This window comes from Anabrus simplex, chromosome 3 (assembly GCF_040414725.1).
Source record: "Anabrus simplex isolate iqAnaSimp1 chromosome 3, ASM4041472v1, whole genome shotgun sequence".
Classification (NCBI taxonomy): Eukaryota; Metazoa; Arthropoda; class Insecta; order Orthoptera; family Tettigoniidae; genus Anabrus; species Anabrus simplex.
The window spans coordinates 349978068-349992839 of record NC_090267.1 but is presented as its reverse complement, the minus strand read 5'-3'; the positions used below and the strand labels follow the sequence as shown (position 1 = coordinate 349992839).

Sequence of the window (14772 nt, the reverse complement as noted above, 5' to 3'; positions counted from 1 at the left end):
CTTCAGCCCAAATACAACTCGTCGATGTCGGAATATCTTGAATTTCTTCATGGAGGAATCCTCCCACCATAAGAATCTCAAGAAATCTCTGTCTGAAGGAGCAATAGAAATTTGCAGAAAGGCCCTTTTTATGTCCGAAATTACTCCAATTTCACGACGGCGAAACCTGATCAGAATAGGTGGAATTTGTTCCAGCAGATTTGGTCCTTTCTCCAGACACTCATTCAGAGATGGACTTTCCTTCCCCCTGCAAGAAGCATCAAATACGGGTCTTAACGGTGTGGTTGACTTTTCTTTGAATACACCTCTGTGAGGCAAATAGTGACATTTATTCTCAAGGTCTTGAAAGGGTACCTCTTCAATCACCCCTTCTTGAAGCCAATCCTGAAACACAACATTGTATTCCTGATACTTGTTGCTACTCAACAGTTTGTTAGTTGTCGTCCTGCACCTCTTCTCAGCAATTTCCAAATTGTCGCAGAGCTCCTCAGATACCTCATTCCATGGTAGATGGACTTCGTAACGGCCTTCCTCGTCGATTGAGACAGTCTTCTTAAAATGATTCAAGGTAGCCATTTCTATTTCTTTCTTCGATGTCTTCTCAGCAGGATCCCTAATTCCCAGGGTGTCCAACTTCCATAAATCAGTGATTGCAGTGTTCAAAGTCAACATCGACGATACCACCATACTGGATGAGTCTGAGAGACTGTTCAGAGATAGCCTTTCCATAACAACCCACCCAAGTCGAGTCTCAACAGCCACTGGTCCACAGTCCATGTTTTTTATTCTTCCAGTGAGAAGTGTTCCGTAGGTGTCCGCTCCTAAAAGAAGTTCAATTTCAGGCGTCCCTTCTCCAGAATCAGAGAGAAAGATTCTATTTTTTTCGAGTTCTTTCATCCAAGGACCACTTTGGATTCTAGGGACAGTACCACAAATAATCGGTTGATCCAATACAGGGATCTTACATGTGTACCTGCCATCTAAACTGCTCAACTGTATTTGATAATTAAAATGTAGATACTCTTTTGATTCAGTTCCTCCAAACAGAGCATGAATCATGTTTTCAGATCCCGACGGTTCCAGTCCGATGGTATCTACCAGTTTCTTTAATATGTATGATCGTTGTGATCCACTATCTATGAGTGCTCTTACTACCCGATCCCCTTTTCTTCCTGTGATCTTCACCAACAAGGTCTGCAGAAGAACATCCTGACTACAGTTTTGGTTACCCAAGGTAGCACTGGCACCTTCCTTTTCGTCTTGTGTTTCTTCCACATTTTCCTTGAAAATATTTGAAGGTAATGTTGGGCACATTAGAATAACATGTTTCTTTCCACAGAAGTGACACAGTACATTACCCTTACAGATCTTGGCAACATGACCAAGTTTCAAGCACTGAAAACAATACCCTGCTTTCATCAAAATATTCTTTCTTTCCACTAGAGTCATCTTCTGTGCCCTGAAGCACTCTTTGCTCTCATGAGATTTTCTGCAGAATACACATACATTTCCAAGATCTTTAATGTCTCCTGTGAACAGACTACTAGCAGTGGCCATGTTTTCCATTTCGTTTAACCTAGGTTTCTGCTTTGTAGGCTTCTGATTTGCTGTATTAAATCCTCCTTGGGCAAGTGCTACCCTCTGTTCACCTTTCACTTCATTCTTGAGGAATACAATCAGTTGTGAGAGTTTGTCACAGTATAAATCCTCGGTAGAGTCACTAACAGGGTGATGGACAGAATTTCTAAGCCATATTCTCAGCAGGTCTTCTGGTAGAGATGACTTAACTAACGGAAACAAGAATGCTGCGTACTTATCAGCAGTCATGCCCAGAGATTCAAGGGATCGAAGGTGGGATTCTAAGCGATCATAGAGCTTTAGGAGAGTTAGTCTTTGTGTTGAAGAAACATTTTGAATCACAAGTCCAAGTAGTTCACGAACATAAAATTCTACGAGTAATTCTTCTTTTCCAAATCTACTTTTAAGGCACTGAACTGCACTATCATAATTTTTAGCTGTTGGAGGGAAACTAGTTACCACCTCCCTAACTCTACTTCCTTCAACAGTACATTGGATCAAATATTGAAATTTATCTTCCTTTTCTATGTCTGAGTCGTCATGAATTCGACGAAACTGACTCCAAAACCCTAACCAGTCCCTAACCTCTCCGGAAAATTTTCGAAGTTCGATTTTCGGCAGTTTGAGCTTTTTCTGTGAGAAACCTACGAAACCATCACTCGATATTTGATTTCCTTCATTTGTACGTTGTGTTAATACAACACACTCCATTCTCTGACGAGCTTCATCTACTTTATGACGATATTCATTCACTTTGTCGTATTCATTTGTGTATCGTTCTTCGTCACTGTCGTCGAGAAGCACTTCTAATATTTTCTCATCGGCATCCTTGAGTTCATTTTCTAGTCGTTCTAGTTTAGTAAAATGCAATCTTACCTTGTTGGGGTCTGTTTCCGCCATCACCGCATCGTATGTTTTCGTGAACATCGCACGTATTGGTTTTCGCGATTTAGTCAACTTATCCATTTCAAATTACTGCTTTGTTCACATCCTGTCACGGTCGCCACTAATGTTACGTCGAACCCGAAAATCTACCCGATATAACGGAATTCGTCAGATAGTTACACAGGTGATGACTTTTATTATTTTCCACAAACTTACAACAACTTTTTCATCGTTATTTCCCGTACAAAAAAAAACTGTTCTCAAAACCAAAGAGTACAAAATCTGGTGGGTGCATTCCATTTAGTCTCTGGATGTAACAAGGACTTCAGGAGTTAGCAAAAATATTTCTCCGGGGTTATCTATTTCCAGGGTTCCTACAATTACATTAGCTACGTAACGACCTTCAACATCAGTAGTTTCGTCTACTGAGACAAAAATCTTCTTTCCGCTTGTTCTTTCCCGTATTCCTTGAAGTGTTTTTTCATAGCAGAGGGGTATGTAATTTTTCCTTAGCGTACATTCGTCCGGAATGGAATGACCTGTATACCGTGCTAGTAACTGCCTTAATTTAGGAACAGTTAGTTTATGAAGAGGAATATTTGCTGTGACAAAAACTTCACACAGTTCATTAAAAAAGGCTGAGGTTGAACCTCTGCTTGATGATGCGTTTTGCATGAGTAACTGCTGAGTACTTTTCTTTCTGCTGATATTCTGAATACCGCGCACATGTTTGTCGCGACTGACGTGCTGTTCAACAGTGAATATTTTTGCTGCTGCCACTTTAACTTCACACACTTTACAGAATAGTATTTCATCATCTGTAGAAAAGGTATCTTTCCCGAATTCAGAGACAGTTTGTCTCGACTGACCTGCCTTGGATGGTTTTACCTTTGGCATTTTAACACGCACTCGAAATGGTTACCGGTACACATAACTGACATCTACAAACTGTACAGCTAAAACTGACCTGAAGGCACAAGGAAATAGAGTACCCTGGCAGAAATACCTCACTGCTAACGTCACACTGTGAACACACTTCCCTGATGAACGGATAAAGGCTTAGCCCTCGTCTGAAGGTCGCCCAAGAATAGCTTAGCTCTTACCTCATGTTAAGACATAAAGGTGAGGGATGTACAAAGCTACGTACTCAGCTCACAACTGAGTGCAGAAACTCGAAGTTGAACCTTCACGTAAACCTTCAAGTACGTCAAGATATAGGAACTGGTTGGTTGATGTCGTAAAAGTGGATTCTTATTTAAAAATAACCAATAAGAAACATAAAATATTTAAAATGACAAAATAATGACGCAAAAAGCGAAAAAATGACCTAAAAATCAAATACTTCAAAAAATGTCGAAAAATGACTTAATAAATACGCATTTCTATAATCTGGGGGCCATGTACAGGATTTGTATATAATCTATGACGCACCAATTAAAAGATGACATGTCATTGAAATCCGGGCCCTGATTATTATTATTATTATTATTATTATTATTATTATTATTATTATTGTTATTATTATTATTCCTGCCTCTGTGGATTAGTAGTAGAGTGTCAGCCTCTGGATCGTAAGATAGCGGGTTCAAACTTGGCAGAGGCGCGCGACGCAACATGATAGTGGGTTCAAAACTCCACAGAGGCGGTATTATTATTATTATTATTATTATTATTATTATTATTATTATTATTATTATTATTATTCCTGCCACTGTGGTTTAGTAGAAGAGTGTCAACCTCGGGATCGCAAGACAGCGGGTTCAAACTCGGCAGAGACGCGCGGCGCAAGATAGGGGGTTGAAAACTCGGCAGAGGCGGTATTATTATTATTATTATTATTATTATTATTATTATTATTATTATTATTATTATTATTATTATTATTATTATTATTATTATTCAATACCTCAGAATATCGTATTTACATAATTAATGTCAACACGCCCCCAGTACAAAAATAGATAATCAGCCTTTCCTTCTTATTGCACCAACGCACGTCAAGAAATAGACACAATTTATTAATTTCTGTTATTTCAAACGGGAGCGAAGAAGACAGTTCAATCTCGTCGTCTTGGTCAACCCTGGCACATTCCACTACATCTTGTTGAGCTTATCAAAGGTATTTTACGATTCAGCATAATGCACGCTTCGTGTGCTGCACTGCACACACTATGAAGTGTCCAAGACAGTAGCAAGGAAAATATTATCAAATTAAACAGATAAAACATGTTGGCACCTAGGACCGAGCGAATTGGCCACGCGGCTAGGATTGTGTAGCTGTAGGCTTTGCAATTAGAGTAATAATACAGATATCTTTATACTCTATGGTTCTAGTTGCATTATGTGATAATGTCATTGCAACACACCTATACCGAGCGAATTGGCCGCGTGGTTAGGGTTGCGTAGCTATCTGTAAGCTTTGCAAAGGTTAAATGGGAATCGAACCCGGGGTCTTCGGGTAAGAGGTACACAATATTAATAATAACAGTATTATATTTGCAAGGACAAGAATGACTATTAATTTCGTGATACTGAGCGAGTTAGCCATGTGAGACGGTTTTTTTTTAACAACCGAATGCCCTTTCTGATGTCATCCTCAACAGAGGAGTAAGATGAAATAAACGACGTGATATTTGCTGTTGTATTTAACTACGTTTAGAATAAGCCAGGATCGAATCTGGCAAGTTGTAGACGATAACGTCGAGGTGACAGAATTTTGTCCCGCAGGAGTTCTTTAACGTGTTAGTAAATTTTCCGTTACGAGGCTGTTGTGTTTCAACGTATTTAGAATAAGCCAGGTCGAACCTGCTGAGTTGTAGATAGATAACGTCGAGGTGACGGAATTTTGTCCCGCAGGAGTTCTTTAACGTGTTAGTAAATTTTCCGTTACGAGGCTGTTGTATTTCAGCGTCTTTAGAATAACCAGGATCGAATCTGCTACGTTGTAGATAGATAACGTCGAGGTGACGGAATTATGTCCCGCAGGAGTTCTTTAACGTGCTAGTAAATTTACCGTCACAAGCCTGTTGTATTTGTGCGCTACTAAATACCTTTAGAATAAGCCAGGATCGAATCTGCTAAGTTGTAGTCAGATAATGTCGAGGTAACACAATTTTGTCCCGCAGGAGTTCTTTAACGTGTTAGTAAATGTATCGTTACATGACTGTTGCATTTCAGCGTCTTTAGAATAAGCCAGGATCGAATCTGCTAAAATGTAGACAGATAACGTTGAGGTAACGGAATTTTGTCCCGCAGGAGTTCTTTAACGTGCTAGTAAATTTATCGTCACAAGCCTGTTGTATTTGTGCGCTATTAAATACCTGTAGTATAAGCCAGGATCGAATCTGCCAAGTTGTAGACAGATAACGTCGAGGTGACGGAATTATGTCCCGCAGGAGTTCTTTAACGTGTTAGTAATTTTATCGTTACATGACTGTTCTATTTCAGCGTTTTTAGAATAAGTCAGGATCGAATCTGCTAAGCTGTAGACAGATAACGACGAGGTAACGGAAATTTGTCCAGCAGGAGTTCGTTCATGTGTTAGTAAATCTACCGTCATAAGGCTGTTATATTTATGCGCCACCAAATATCATTGGAATGAGCCAGGATCGAATCGAATCGAGGTCAGAGGGCCAGCGCTTTAACCGACCAAGCCGCTCAGCCTGTCGAATGTAATTAGTCGGATATAAGACCAGTAACACATGAGTTAATTAACATTACACCGCGCGAGTTACAGTGTTAAGGGCTTTTAGTAGATCTAGTTACAGAGACTGGCTACCCATCTACTATCCCAAACAAATGCTGCGACTGTAAATGAACAGCGATAATACCAAGCAAATGTTGTAGTAGGTGCATAACAATTATTATCCGACTCCCTTTGCAGAATGTTAACCTTGTGACCATGAACATGCTAGGAGTGCATCAAACAAATGCTAGGGACGGAAACTTCTTGGTAAATGAACGGTATTCATAACAAGCAAGATTCGTATTTTCAAAGGAAAACTTTTGCAAGTCAGAATAACAATGGTTATCTGACAATAAAACTATCATCCGCCTGCGTGTTAATTTCTCTTGTTTTTATCAACAGGATACCGCGCACCCTCCTTCTAACATATATTTATAATCAAGGTAATTTTCTGTTCAGAACGTGATGTGAATGTATGATGACTATTCAAATCTTTTTTTAAAGATAACAACAGACTATATATGTTCGAATTACAAAAAAATATTGATCTTGTTAGAGGCGCACAGTACAATGCATTTTTTCCGGTCCTCTGTAACAGGATTGAACCTGTACAGATTAACAACATGTTTTATGTTGTTTAGGATGGGAGGTCACGCTTCGGATGGAAACGTAAAGCCTTAGCAACAGTGTAGTTTGGCTTCCTCCGAGGGGGAGGTCCACCAAGCGTAGGAGGGGCATCTGTCCGATAACGGCAAAACTGTAAAGAGGATGAGGGATTGTGCTGACTTCCATAACTGTAAGGAGGAAGAGGAAGAGGGATTGAGCTGACCTCCGTAACTGTGAAGAGGAGGAAGGATTGTGCTGACCTGCGTAATTGTGAGGAGGAGGAGGAGGGATTAAGCTGTCGGATACGCTCCTAGACGGTGTCGGGGGAAAGGGCATGTCGAGAAGGGCAGCTAGCCTTAATCTTCTGAGGTTAGGCCCCCTGGCTATGTCCTGTCAAGATAATGGCAGTAGGGTTAGGGATCGTTCCCTTTTTCAAAAAATTCCACAGCACACAAAAGCACGTGGCTAAGTCCCGTCAAGATAATAGAAGTGAGGTTATGGGATCGCACACTTTTACAAAACGTTCTGCGCCAAACAAGTGCACGTGGTTAGGGCATGTCAAGATAATAGCAAGTAGATTAGCCACGTTCAAAACAAGTGCACGTGGTTAGGACCTGACAAGATGGTAGCTATCATCTGTTACTTTTTCAAATTCCGCGCGCCACGTAGTTAAGATGGCAGCAGTGTGGATAGCCACGTTCACTTGTTCAACAAGTACACGTGGTTAGTACCTGAGAATATGACGACAGCTGTCACTTATTCAAATTCCGTGCCGCACGTCGTTAAGATGGCAGCAGTGAGGTTATCCGCGTTCACTTGTTCCGCATCAAAACAAGTGCATGCGGTTAGGACCTGACAAGATGGCAGCTGTCATCTTAACAGCTGTTACTTTTTCAAATTCCGTTCCACACGTAGTTAAGATGACAGCAGTGAGAATAGGGACTGTCAAGATGGCAGCAGTGAAGTTAGTGACGTTCCCTTGTTCCGCATCAAAACAAGTGCACGTGGTTACGACCTGTCAATATGGGGGAAGTGAGGTTAGCCATGCACACAAACTCAAAATTCCGAGCTAAAACAAATGCATGAGATTAGGACCTGTCAAGATAACGGCTGTTAGGTTAGCCACGTTCACTTGATACAATTCCGTGCCCACCACGTGGCGAAAAAGTAAGATGGCAGCAGTGAGGTTAGCCGCGCCCACGTGCTTCAAATGTGAGGTTAGGGTGTGTCAAGACGACAGCTGTCAAAAGCACGTGCTATTGTTTACAAACAAGGCCACGTGCTCGTGACGTCACGGTCACATGGTCGTCACGTCATGGGGTCAATGACCTCGTGTGCTGACTCAGCTGAAAAATTGCTGACGCCAGTGGTTTCAAATAGAAATCGGTATAAAATATAGAAAACATTGTAGGTTTTCGGTATTCAGCGATTTGAAACAAAAAACTTCAGACTTTTCTGATGAACTCAATCTCATTTTCGGAAGAACACCCATTATCAAACGGACAGCCTTTTACAAAAACAATAACAACTTCTTTGCCAAAGTGTGTAAAGTAATTGAACTTCAGATATACCGGTATATTTATAATAGAGCATTCCATAATCCACCTAAATTTCATGAATATCGGACAATGCTCTTTCATGCAATGGTACTACAAAGTTCTTGTTTACAAAAAATGGGCCAGAAAATAGGTACTTTTTGCATTCTGCCTAATATATCTTTCACAAGAAACATAATAAAAAAAGCAAAAACCACCAAAGAACGCAGAATAGAACAAGCTTTACGACGGTGTGATTATATTTTAGAATGATGGACTGGTTCAAATTTTATTAGCGTTTAAACTCGACCGCACATACTTTCTGCGCCGACAGTAGGTACCGGTACTTACAGTGATCTCCATAAGGAACTTTCACCCCATCAACGCAGTAATAAAACTGAGAGGACTTTTCCTATTTGTGAAACCAACAACCTGACGTTTAACCCCGTTTATCATCATACCATTGCCTGCTGTCCATCTCACAACATTTTCGAGGTCACGTTGCAGTTGCTCACAATCTTGTAACTTATTTATTACTCTATACAGAATAACAACAACTGCAAAAAGCCTTATCTCTGATTCCAATTCTTTACTCAGTATCATTTATATATATAAGAAAACATCAAGGTCCAAAAATACTGCCTTGAGGAATTCCCCTCTTAATTATTGCAGGGTCAGATAAAGTTTCACCTACTCTAATCCTCTGAGATCTATTTTCTAGAAATAAAGCAACCCATTCAGTCACTCTTTTGTCTAGTCCAATTGACTCATTTCCGCCAGTAGTCTCCCATGATCCACCCTATCAAATGCTTTAGACATGTCAATCGCGAAACCGTCCATTTGACCTCCTGAATCCAAGATATCTGCTATATCTTGCTAGAATCCTACAAGTTGAGCTTCAGTGGAATAACCTTTCCTAAACCCGAACTGCCTTCTATCAAACCAGTTATTAATTTCGTAAACTTGTCTAATATAATAAGAAAGATTGCCTTCCCAAAACTTACATGCAATGCATGTCAAACTTACTGGCCTGTAATTTTCAGCTTTATGTTTATCACCCTTTCCTTTGTACACATGGGCTACTATAGCAACTCTCCATTCATTTGGTATAGCTTCTTCAACCATACAATAATCAAATAAATACTTCAGATATGGTACTATATCCCAACCCTATATCCCTAAAAATCTTATCAATTCGAGCTGCTTTTCTAGATTTCAACTTTCGTATCTTATTGTAAATGTCATTGTTAACATATTTAAATTTTAATATTCTGTAGTATTTGTCACCTCCTTTATCTGGACATTATCCTTGTAACCAACAACATTTACATACTGCTGACTGAATACTTCTGCCTTTTGAAGATCCTCACATACACACTCCCTTTATTCATTTTGATTCCAGGGATGTCCTCTTTGGAACCTGTTTCTGCCTTAAGGTACCTATACATGTTTCATGTCGTTCGCATTACCTTCCCAATTGCCATTTGGTAAATTGGGATCTCCCGCTATAATCTATGTCTTTTCCCACATTGCTAATTACTAGAGTTCGTGGTTTATAGCATTTAAAAATCAGAGATTTAGCGTTTTGATTTTCAAATTTAGTGTTTTGTAGCATCTAAAGTAATCAAATTTAGCATTTTGTAGCAAATTGGTTAAAAATAGGCATAATTTGCTAAATTGCACACACAACAGTTGGGAGTAAAATCATACTGTTTAATCACACATTGCTCGACATGCAATTTTGAATTCACTATAGAAAATAAGACAAATATCAACATAAGACTGCAAGAAGTATTAACGAACACACAGGAATATGCTTATTTTCAAATTTACAAACACAATTTCAAAGTGAAAAATACTATTCTGAACGTATTTATTTATCACAGTACAACACACCTACAAGGAAGAGGAATTTCAATGATGATTTAAGTACAACATGCCAATTATTTAAAAGGTGTCCTCCTTCATTTGAGACCGCCTATCAGTTACAATTATGTTGTACTTGCTAAAAGAAAACTCTACATTGACACTGTCCGTAGAGGCCCAAATGCACAGAAGTGCAGCCAAGGCAAAGGAAAGCTTGCAAAACAATTTTTTTCTTCTTCAAGTTTTTGATTGCAGAGTCAGCACATCAATATAGGCCATCTGTATCCGTACATAAAAATGTCCCGATTTGTGACTTTCGGCATGCTGTTTGATCGTCACTTCGCTTCTACCCATGGCTAACAGACAATAGAATAAATCGCTACCGTACTTTTAAACAGAACTACTACTCAACACCAATGTCAAGAATAACCGACTAAGATCAAGGGTCAACACACAAAGAGAATGAACGTGGTGCTTGAAAGTGTATTTGCTGTTTGACTGACTGGTCTTTGCAGTGCTCTTTAGCCAGTGAAAGAAATTCCACACGTTGAATGATTTAACCGTTTGGCCTGCCATTACTTGTGAAAGGAAATATTCCCTTATATACTATTTATTTTTCTTCACTTTAACATAAATTTGATTAATCACATAGGCTACATAAGGATACACAAAGCAAAGTGAGCTTTTACCTCGTCTATAGTAACAGGAAACCAATGTTTTTGTTCGTATTACTGGTTTCAAGGGAAGCAGATCAATTAGCAAGAAATGTAGGGGCATAGGTATTGGTTTCCTTAGTAACGTGATCCCAGAACTGTGGGGTTAGAAATTCATTCCCTAAGTCCATTTCTTTCGGATTATTACCCAACCCCTCCTCACTATAGAGTGAATTTCAAAAACTGGTTTACACGTTACAGAAAGAGTCTTATTGTCAACAAGATCATAATTCCAAGTATCATTTTACTAGAATTCTCAACGGGCGAGTTGGCCTTGCGGTTAGGAGCGCGCAGCTGTGAGCTCGTATCCAGGAGATAGTGGGTTCGAACCCCACTGTCGGCAGCCCTGAAGATGATTTTCCGTGGTTTCCCATTTTCACACAAGGCAAGTGCTGGGACTGTATTGTAATTAAGGCCATGGGCGCTTCCTTCCCATTCCTAGGCCTTTCCTGTCCCATCGTCGCCGTAATACCTATCTGTGTCGGTGCGACGTAAAAAAAAGGAAAACTAGACTTCTCACTCGCTCTTGTTGCATTCTAGTTTTGTCACGTAGTTTCAATTGGCACTATAATCTCGGAACCGAAATCGGAATCACTTTCATCACTGTCATTTGAAGAAGAAGAAGTATTTTCACTCTCCAGAAAATCTTTTCCACTTTCAACATCACTATTTTCAAACCAGTTACGAATAAACTCATCCATGCCGCGCTTGGATGCCGCCATGATTGTTTACAACGAGCGGCGAAATGAGGTGCTTTTTATTTTCCGTATTTCAGCTCAGAGTTACTATTTACACAGAGAAAATAGCTTCAGGTATCATCTGACATCAATCGGTTAGGCTGCAAAACAAAGAGAATAAATCTCTCCGACCAGCTAACTGCGATAATGAACTTATAGATGTTCCGTGCACCAAGACGGAAGTGTCCGTCAAAGCATGTTACCGCTTTACGATCGCAATGGGCGCCGTAAAAATTATTTCTCCTGAAATAAATAACAACATTTATATCTTATTTTTAAGAAAAATACATAGTTTTTAACAATATATGTTTATTTCGTATAAAACTGAGAGTTTCGCATCTATTTCGCATAAATTGTATAATTTCGCATTTTGAACCAATTTCGCATTTTATCGCGAATTCGAAATCGCTAAAAACCACCCGTACGGGTCATATAAGATGAAGGTACATACTCTGTCAAAGTTTCGGCATATTTCACATTTATCGCAAATGCTATAAATCACAAACTCTACTGATTACCTTATCAAATAATTCTGAATCAGCGTCAGCGCTACCCATTTCCGGTCTGTACACTCCAAAGACTTCAAGTTACCTAATATTTTTAGAAATAGCCTTACACCCAGAATTTCATGTTTGTCATCTTTAATTTTTTCGTAGCTTACAATGTTTCACTAAAATTTGTATGACTGCTAATTATGCTTGCTATCATATTATCCTTAGCTGACTTCTTTGCTAGATTCAATTTCCTAGTAAATTCCTTCAATTTCTCCCTACTTCCACAGCCATTTCTAACTCTATTTCTTTCTAATCTGCACCTCCTTCTTAGTCTCTTTATGTCTCTATTATAATAAGGTGGGTCTTTACCATTCCTTACCCCCTTTAAAGATACAACCCTGTTTTCACATTCCCAAAAATTTCTTTAAACCCATCCCTGAGTCTGTTTACATTTTTTTTTACCGTTTTCCACCGATCATATATACTTTTCAAAAACTCTCTCATGCCTGCTTTATGCGTCACTGGTACTGCCTAATAGTTCTACTTTTATGACCTTTCTATCACATTAATTTTTAACTACGACAAAAGCAGCTTCATGATCCCTAATACCGTCTCTTACTTGGGGTTCTCTATAGAGCTCATTTGGTTTTACCAGCACCACGTCCTGGATATTCTTCCCTCTTATTAGTTCCATCACTTTGTGAATCAACTGCCCTTCCCATATTAATTTATTTGCCATTTGTTTGTCAGTCTTCCTGTCGTTCGCATTACCTTCCCAACTGCCATTTGATAAATCGGGATCGACCGCTATAATGTATGTCGTTTCTCACATTGCTGATTACCTTATCAAATAATTCTGAATCAGCGTCAGCGCTACCCTTTCCCGGTCTGTACACTCCAAAGATATCAAGTTGCCTAATATCTTTAGAAAGGAGCCTTACACCTAGAATTTCATGTTTCTTTTTCATACCTTACAAATTCTTCTTTCACCAGAATTAATACCCCTCCTCCTACCATTCCTATCCTATCTCTACGATACACACTCCAGTTCCGTGAGAAAATTTCTGCATCCATTATATCATTTCTCAGACATGATTCAACTCCTATTACAATATCTGGTAAGTATATGCGGCATCTACTTAATTACTTAATTCTGTTTCTTTATTTACAGTACTTCTACAGTTCAACACTAATATTTTTATGTCATCCATACTTGACCTCCAGATCCCTGAACCCTGATCACCGCTCCATAGGTCACTCCATTTCCCTGAATGTACGTCCCTATAACCCTTCCAAACAAATTTCCTAACTTATACGTACCACTGCGGTTTAAGTGAAGGCCATCTCAGCGCATATCCCTATACCCTATCCACCCATTAGGATCTAGAAATCTCACTCCCAGTTTCCCACATACCCAGTCCATAGTCTCATTTAAATCCTCAATCACCCACCAGTCAGTATCCCTCCTACACAGTATTCCATTGATAACTATCTCAGCTTCCGTAAACTTTACCCGTGCTGCATTTACCAGATCCCACACATCCCCAACTATTTTGGTACTCCACAATAGCAGCGACATGTCATTGATCCACCCTTCACACTGTACCGATACATCATCAACATATCTAAGGGATGCGATTCTTTGGGAGAATATTTAATTTTAAGTTATTAAATTATTTTTAGATGTTGGAAATGTACAGGCTTTTAAAACTATTTTCAAGTGTTTTAAACCAATGTAAAAGTAGTGAAAATGAATTGTGTTTTCTTTCAAATGCGCAATATCCTTCAAAATATATAAAATTTAATTTTTTCAAAGTATTTATAATTCATCAAAATATGTAAAAATGTGTAACTTTAAACTCCTGGAATATAACCCTTTTAGTCTGATTCGCCGATATTTTTAAGTTTTTCTAGTAGCTACATGTTTGGGAACAGGTATGTAATTACATATAATGCGGGGTCTAGTCATCACATGTCGTAGACGTATAGCAAATAGGGAGGCAGCGCCGTATCTCGTTGCATTGCTGCTAATGAAGCCGGAAACTTGCGGTCGCTGCCATCTTACGTCACTACAGTTTCACTGTAAAGGTGCATGCAACTATATTACGTACAATTTTGTTTTATGTGGTTTTTATGTATTTTTCACATTAAGGTTTGGAAAAACTGCTTTGGGGAAGAATGATGAATACCCGTGAAGTGTGCACAATCTCCACAACGTGATCACCAGCTAACTAGGACTCAGACTGCAGACATCCACTTTAAGCTTGCACTACACAAGGTAATGCTCATGCATCAATTATGATTATTCTGATTATCGTTATTATCATTGTGTAAACGAAACTTCTGTAGCAGTCAAGTAGCATCTACAGCTTTCTGGACTCCTCAATACATTTACATTTAATTCACTGTTCTGGAACAGAGCTAACAAAGGAAAACCGATTGGGCGGCAGTGTATTTGATAATGCATAACATGAAATAACCATGAGAATAAATTATCCTCCAGGGTGGGGTCATATGCTGATGATCCCGACTTGCCTTCCTAGCCTGATGACTTGTTGAACTGAAAGTAAAGGCATTAGGGCATTCTGGGAAGGTTATATTCTCGTGTGAAATTACACATTGTCCATTTATATGTATATATATATATATATATATACTTACAAACTTAACCTC

The 14772-nt window shown here is 39.1% G+C and overlaps 1 protein-coding gene across 2 annotated transcripts in view; it reads left to right on the top strand.

Annotated features, from left to right (window-relative positions):
* Positions 1–14772, top strand: part of LOC136867329 (serine/threonine-protein phosphatase 6 regulatory ankyrin repeat subunit A) — a 205624-nt gene that overhangs the window by 63448 nt on the left and 127404 nt on the right. The window contains exon 1 of one of the 2 annotated variants that reach the window (XM_068227073.1): positions 14263–14377. The exons of the other annotated variant lie outside the window; for it this stretch is intronic. The gene's annotated coding sequence lies outside the window, so the exon portion shown is untranslated. Of the gene's footprint in view, positions 1–14262; positions 14378–14772 lie in introns of those variants that run through there. 2 annotated transcript variants of the gene reach the window in all.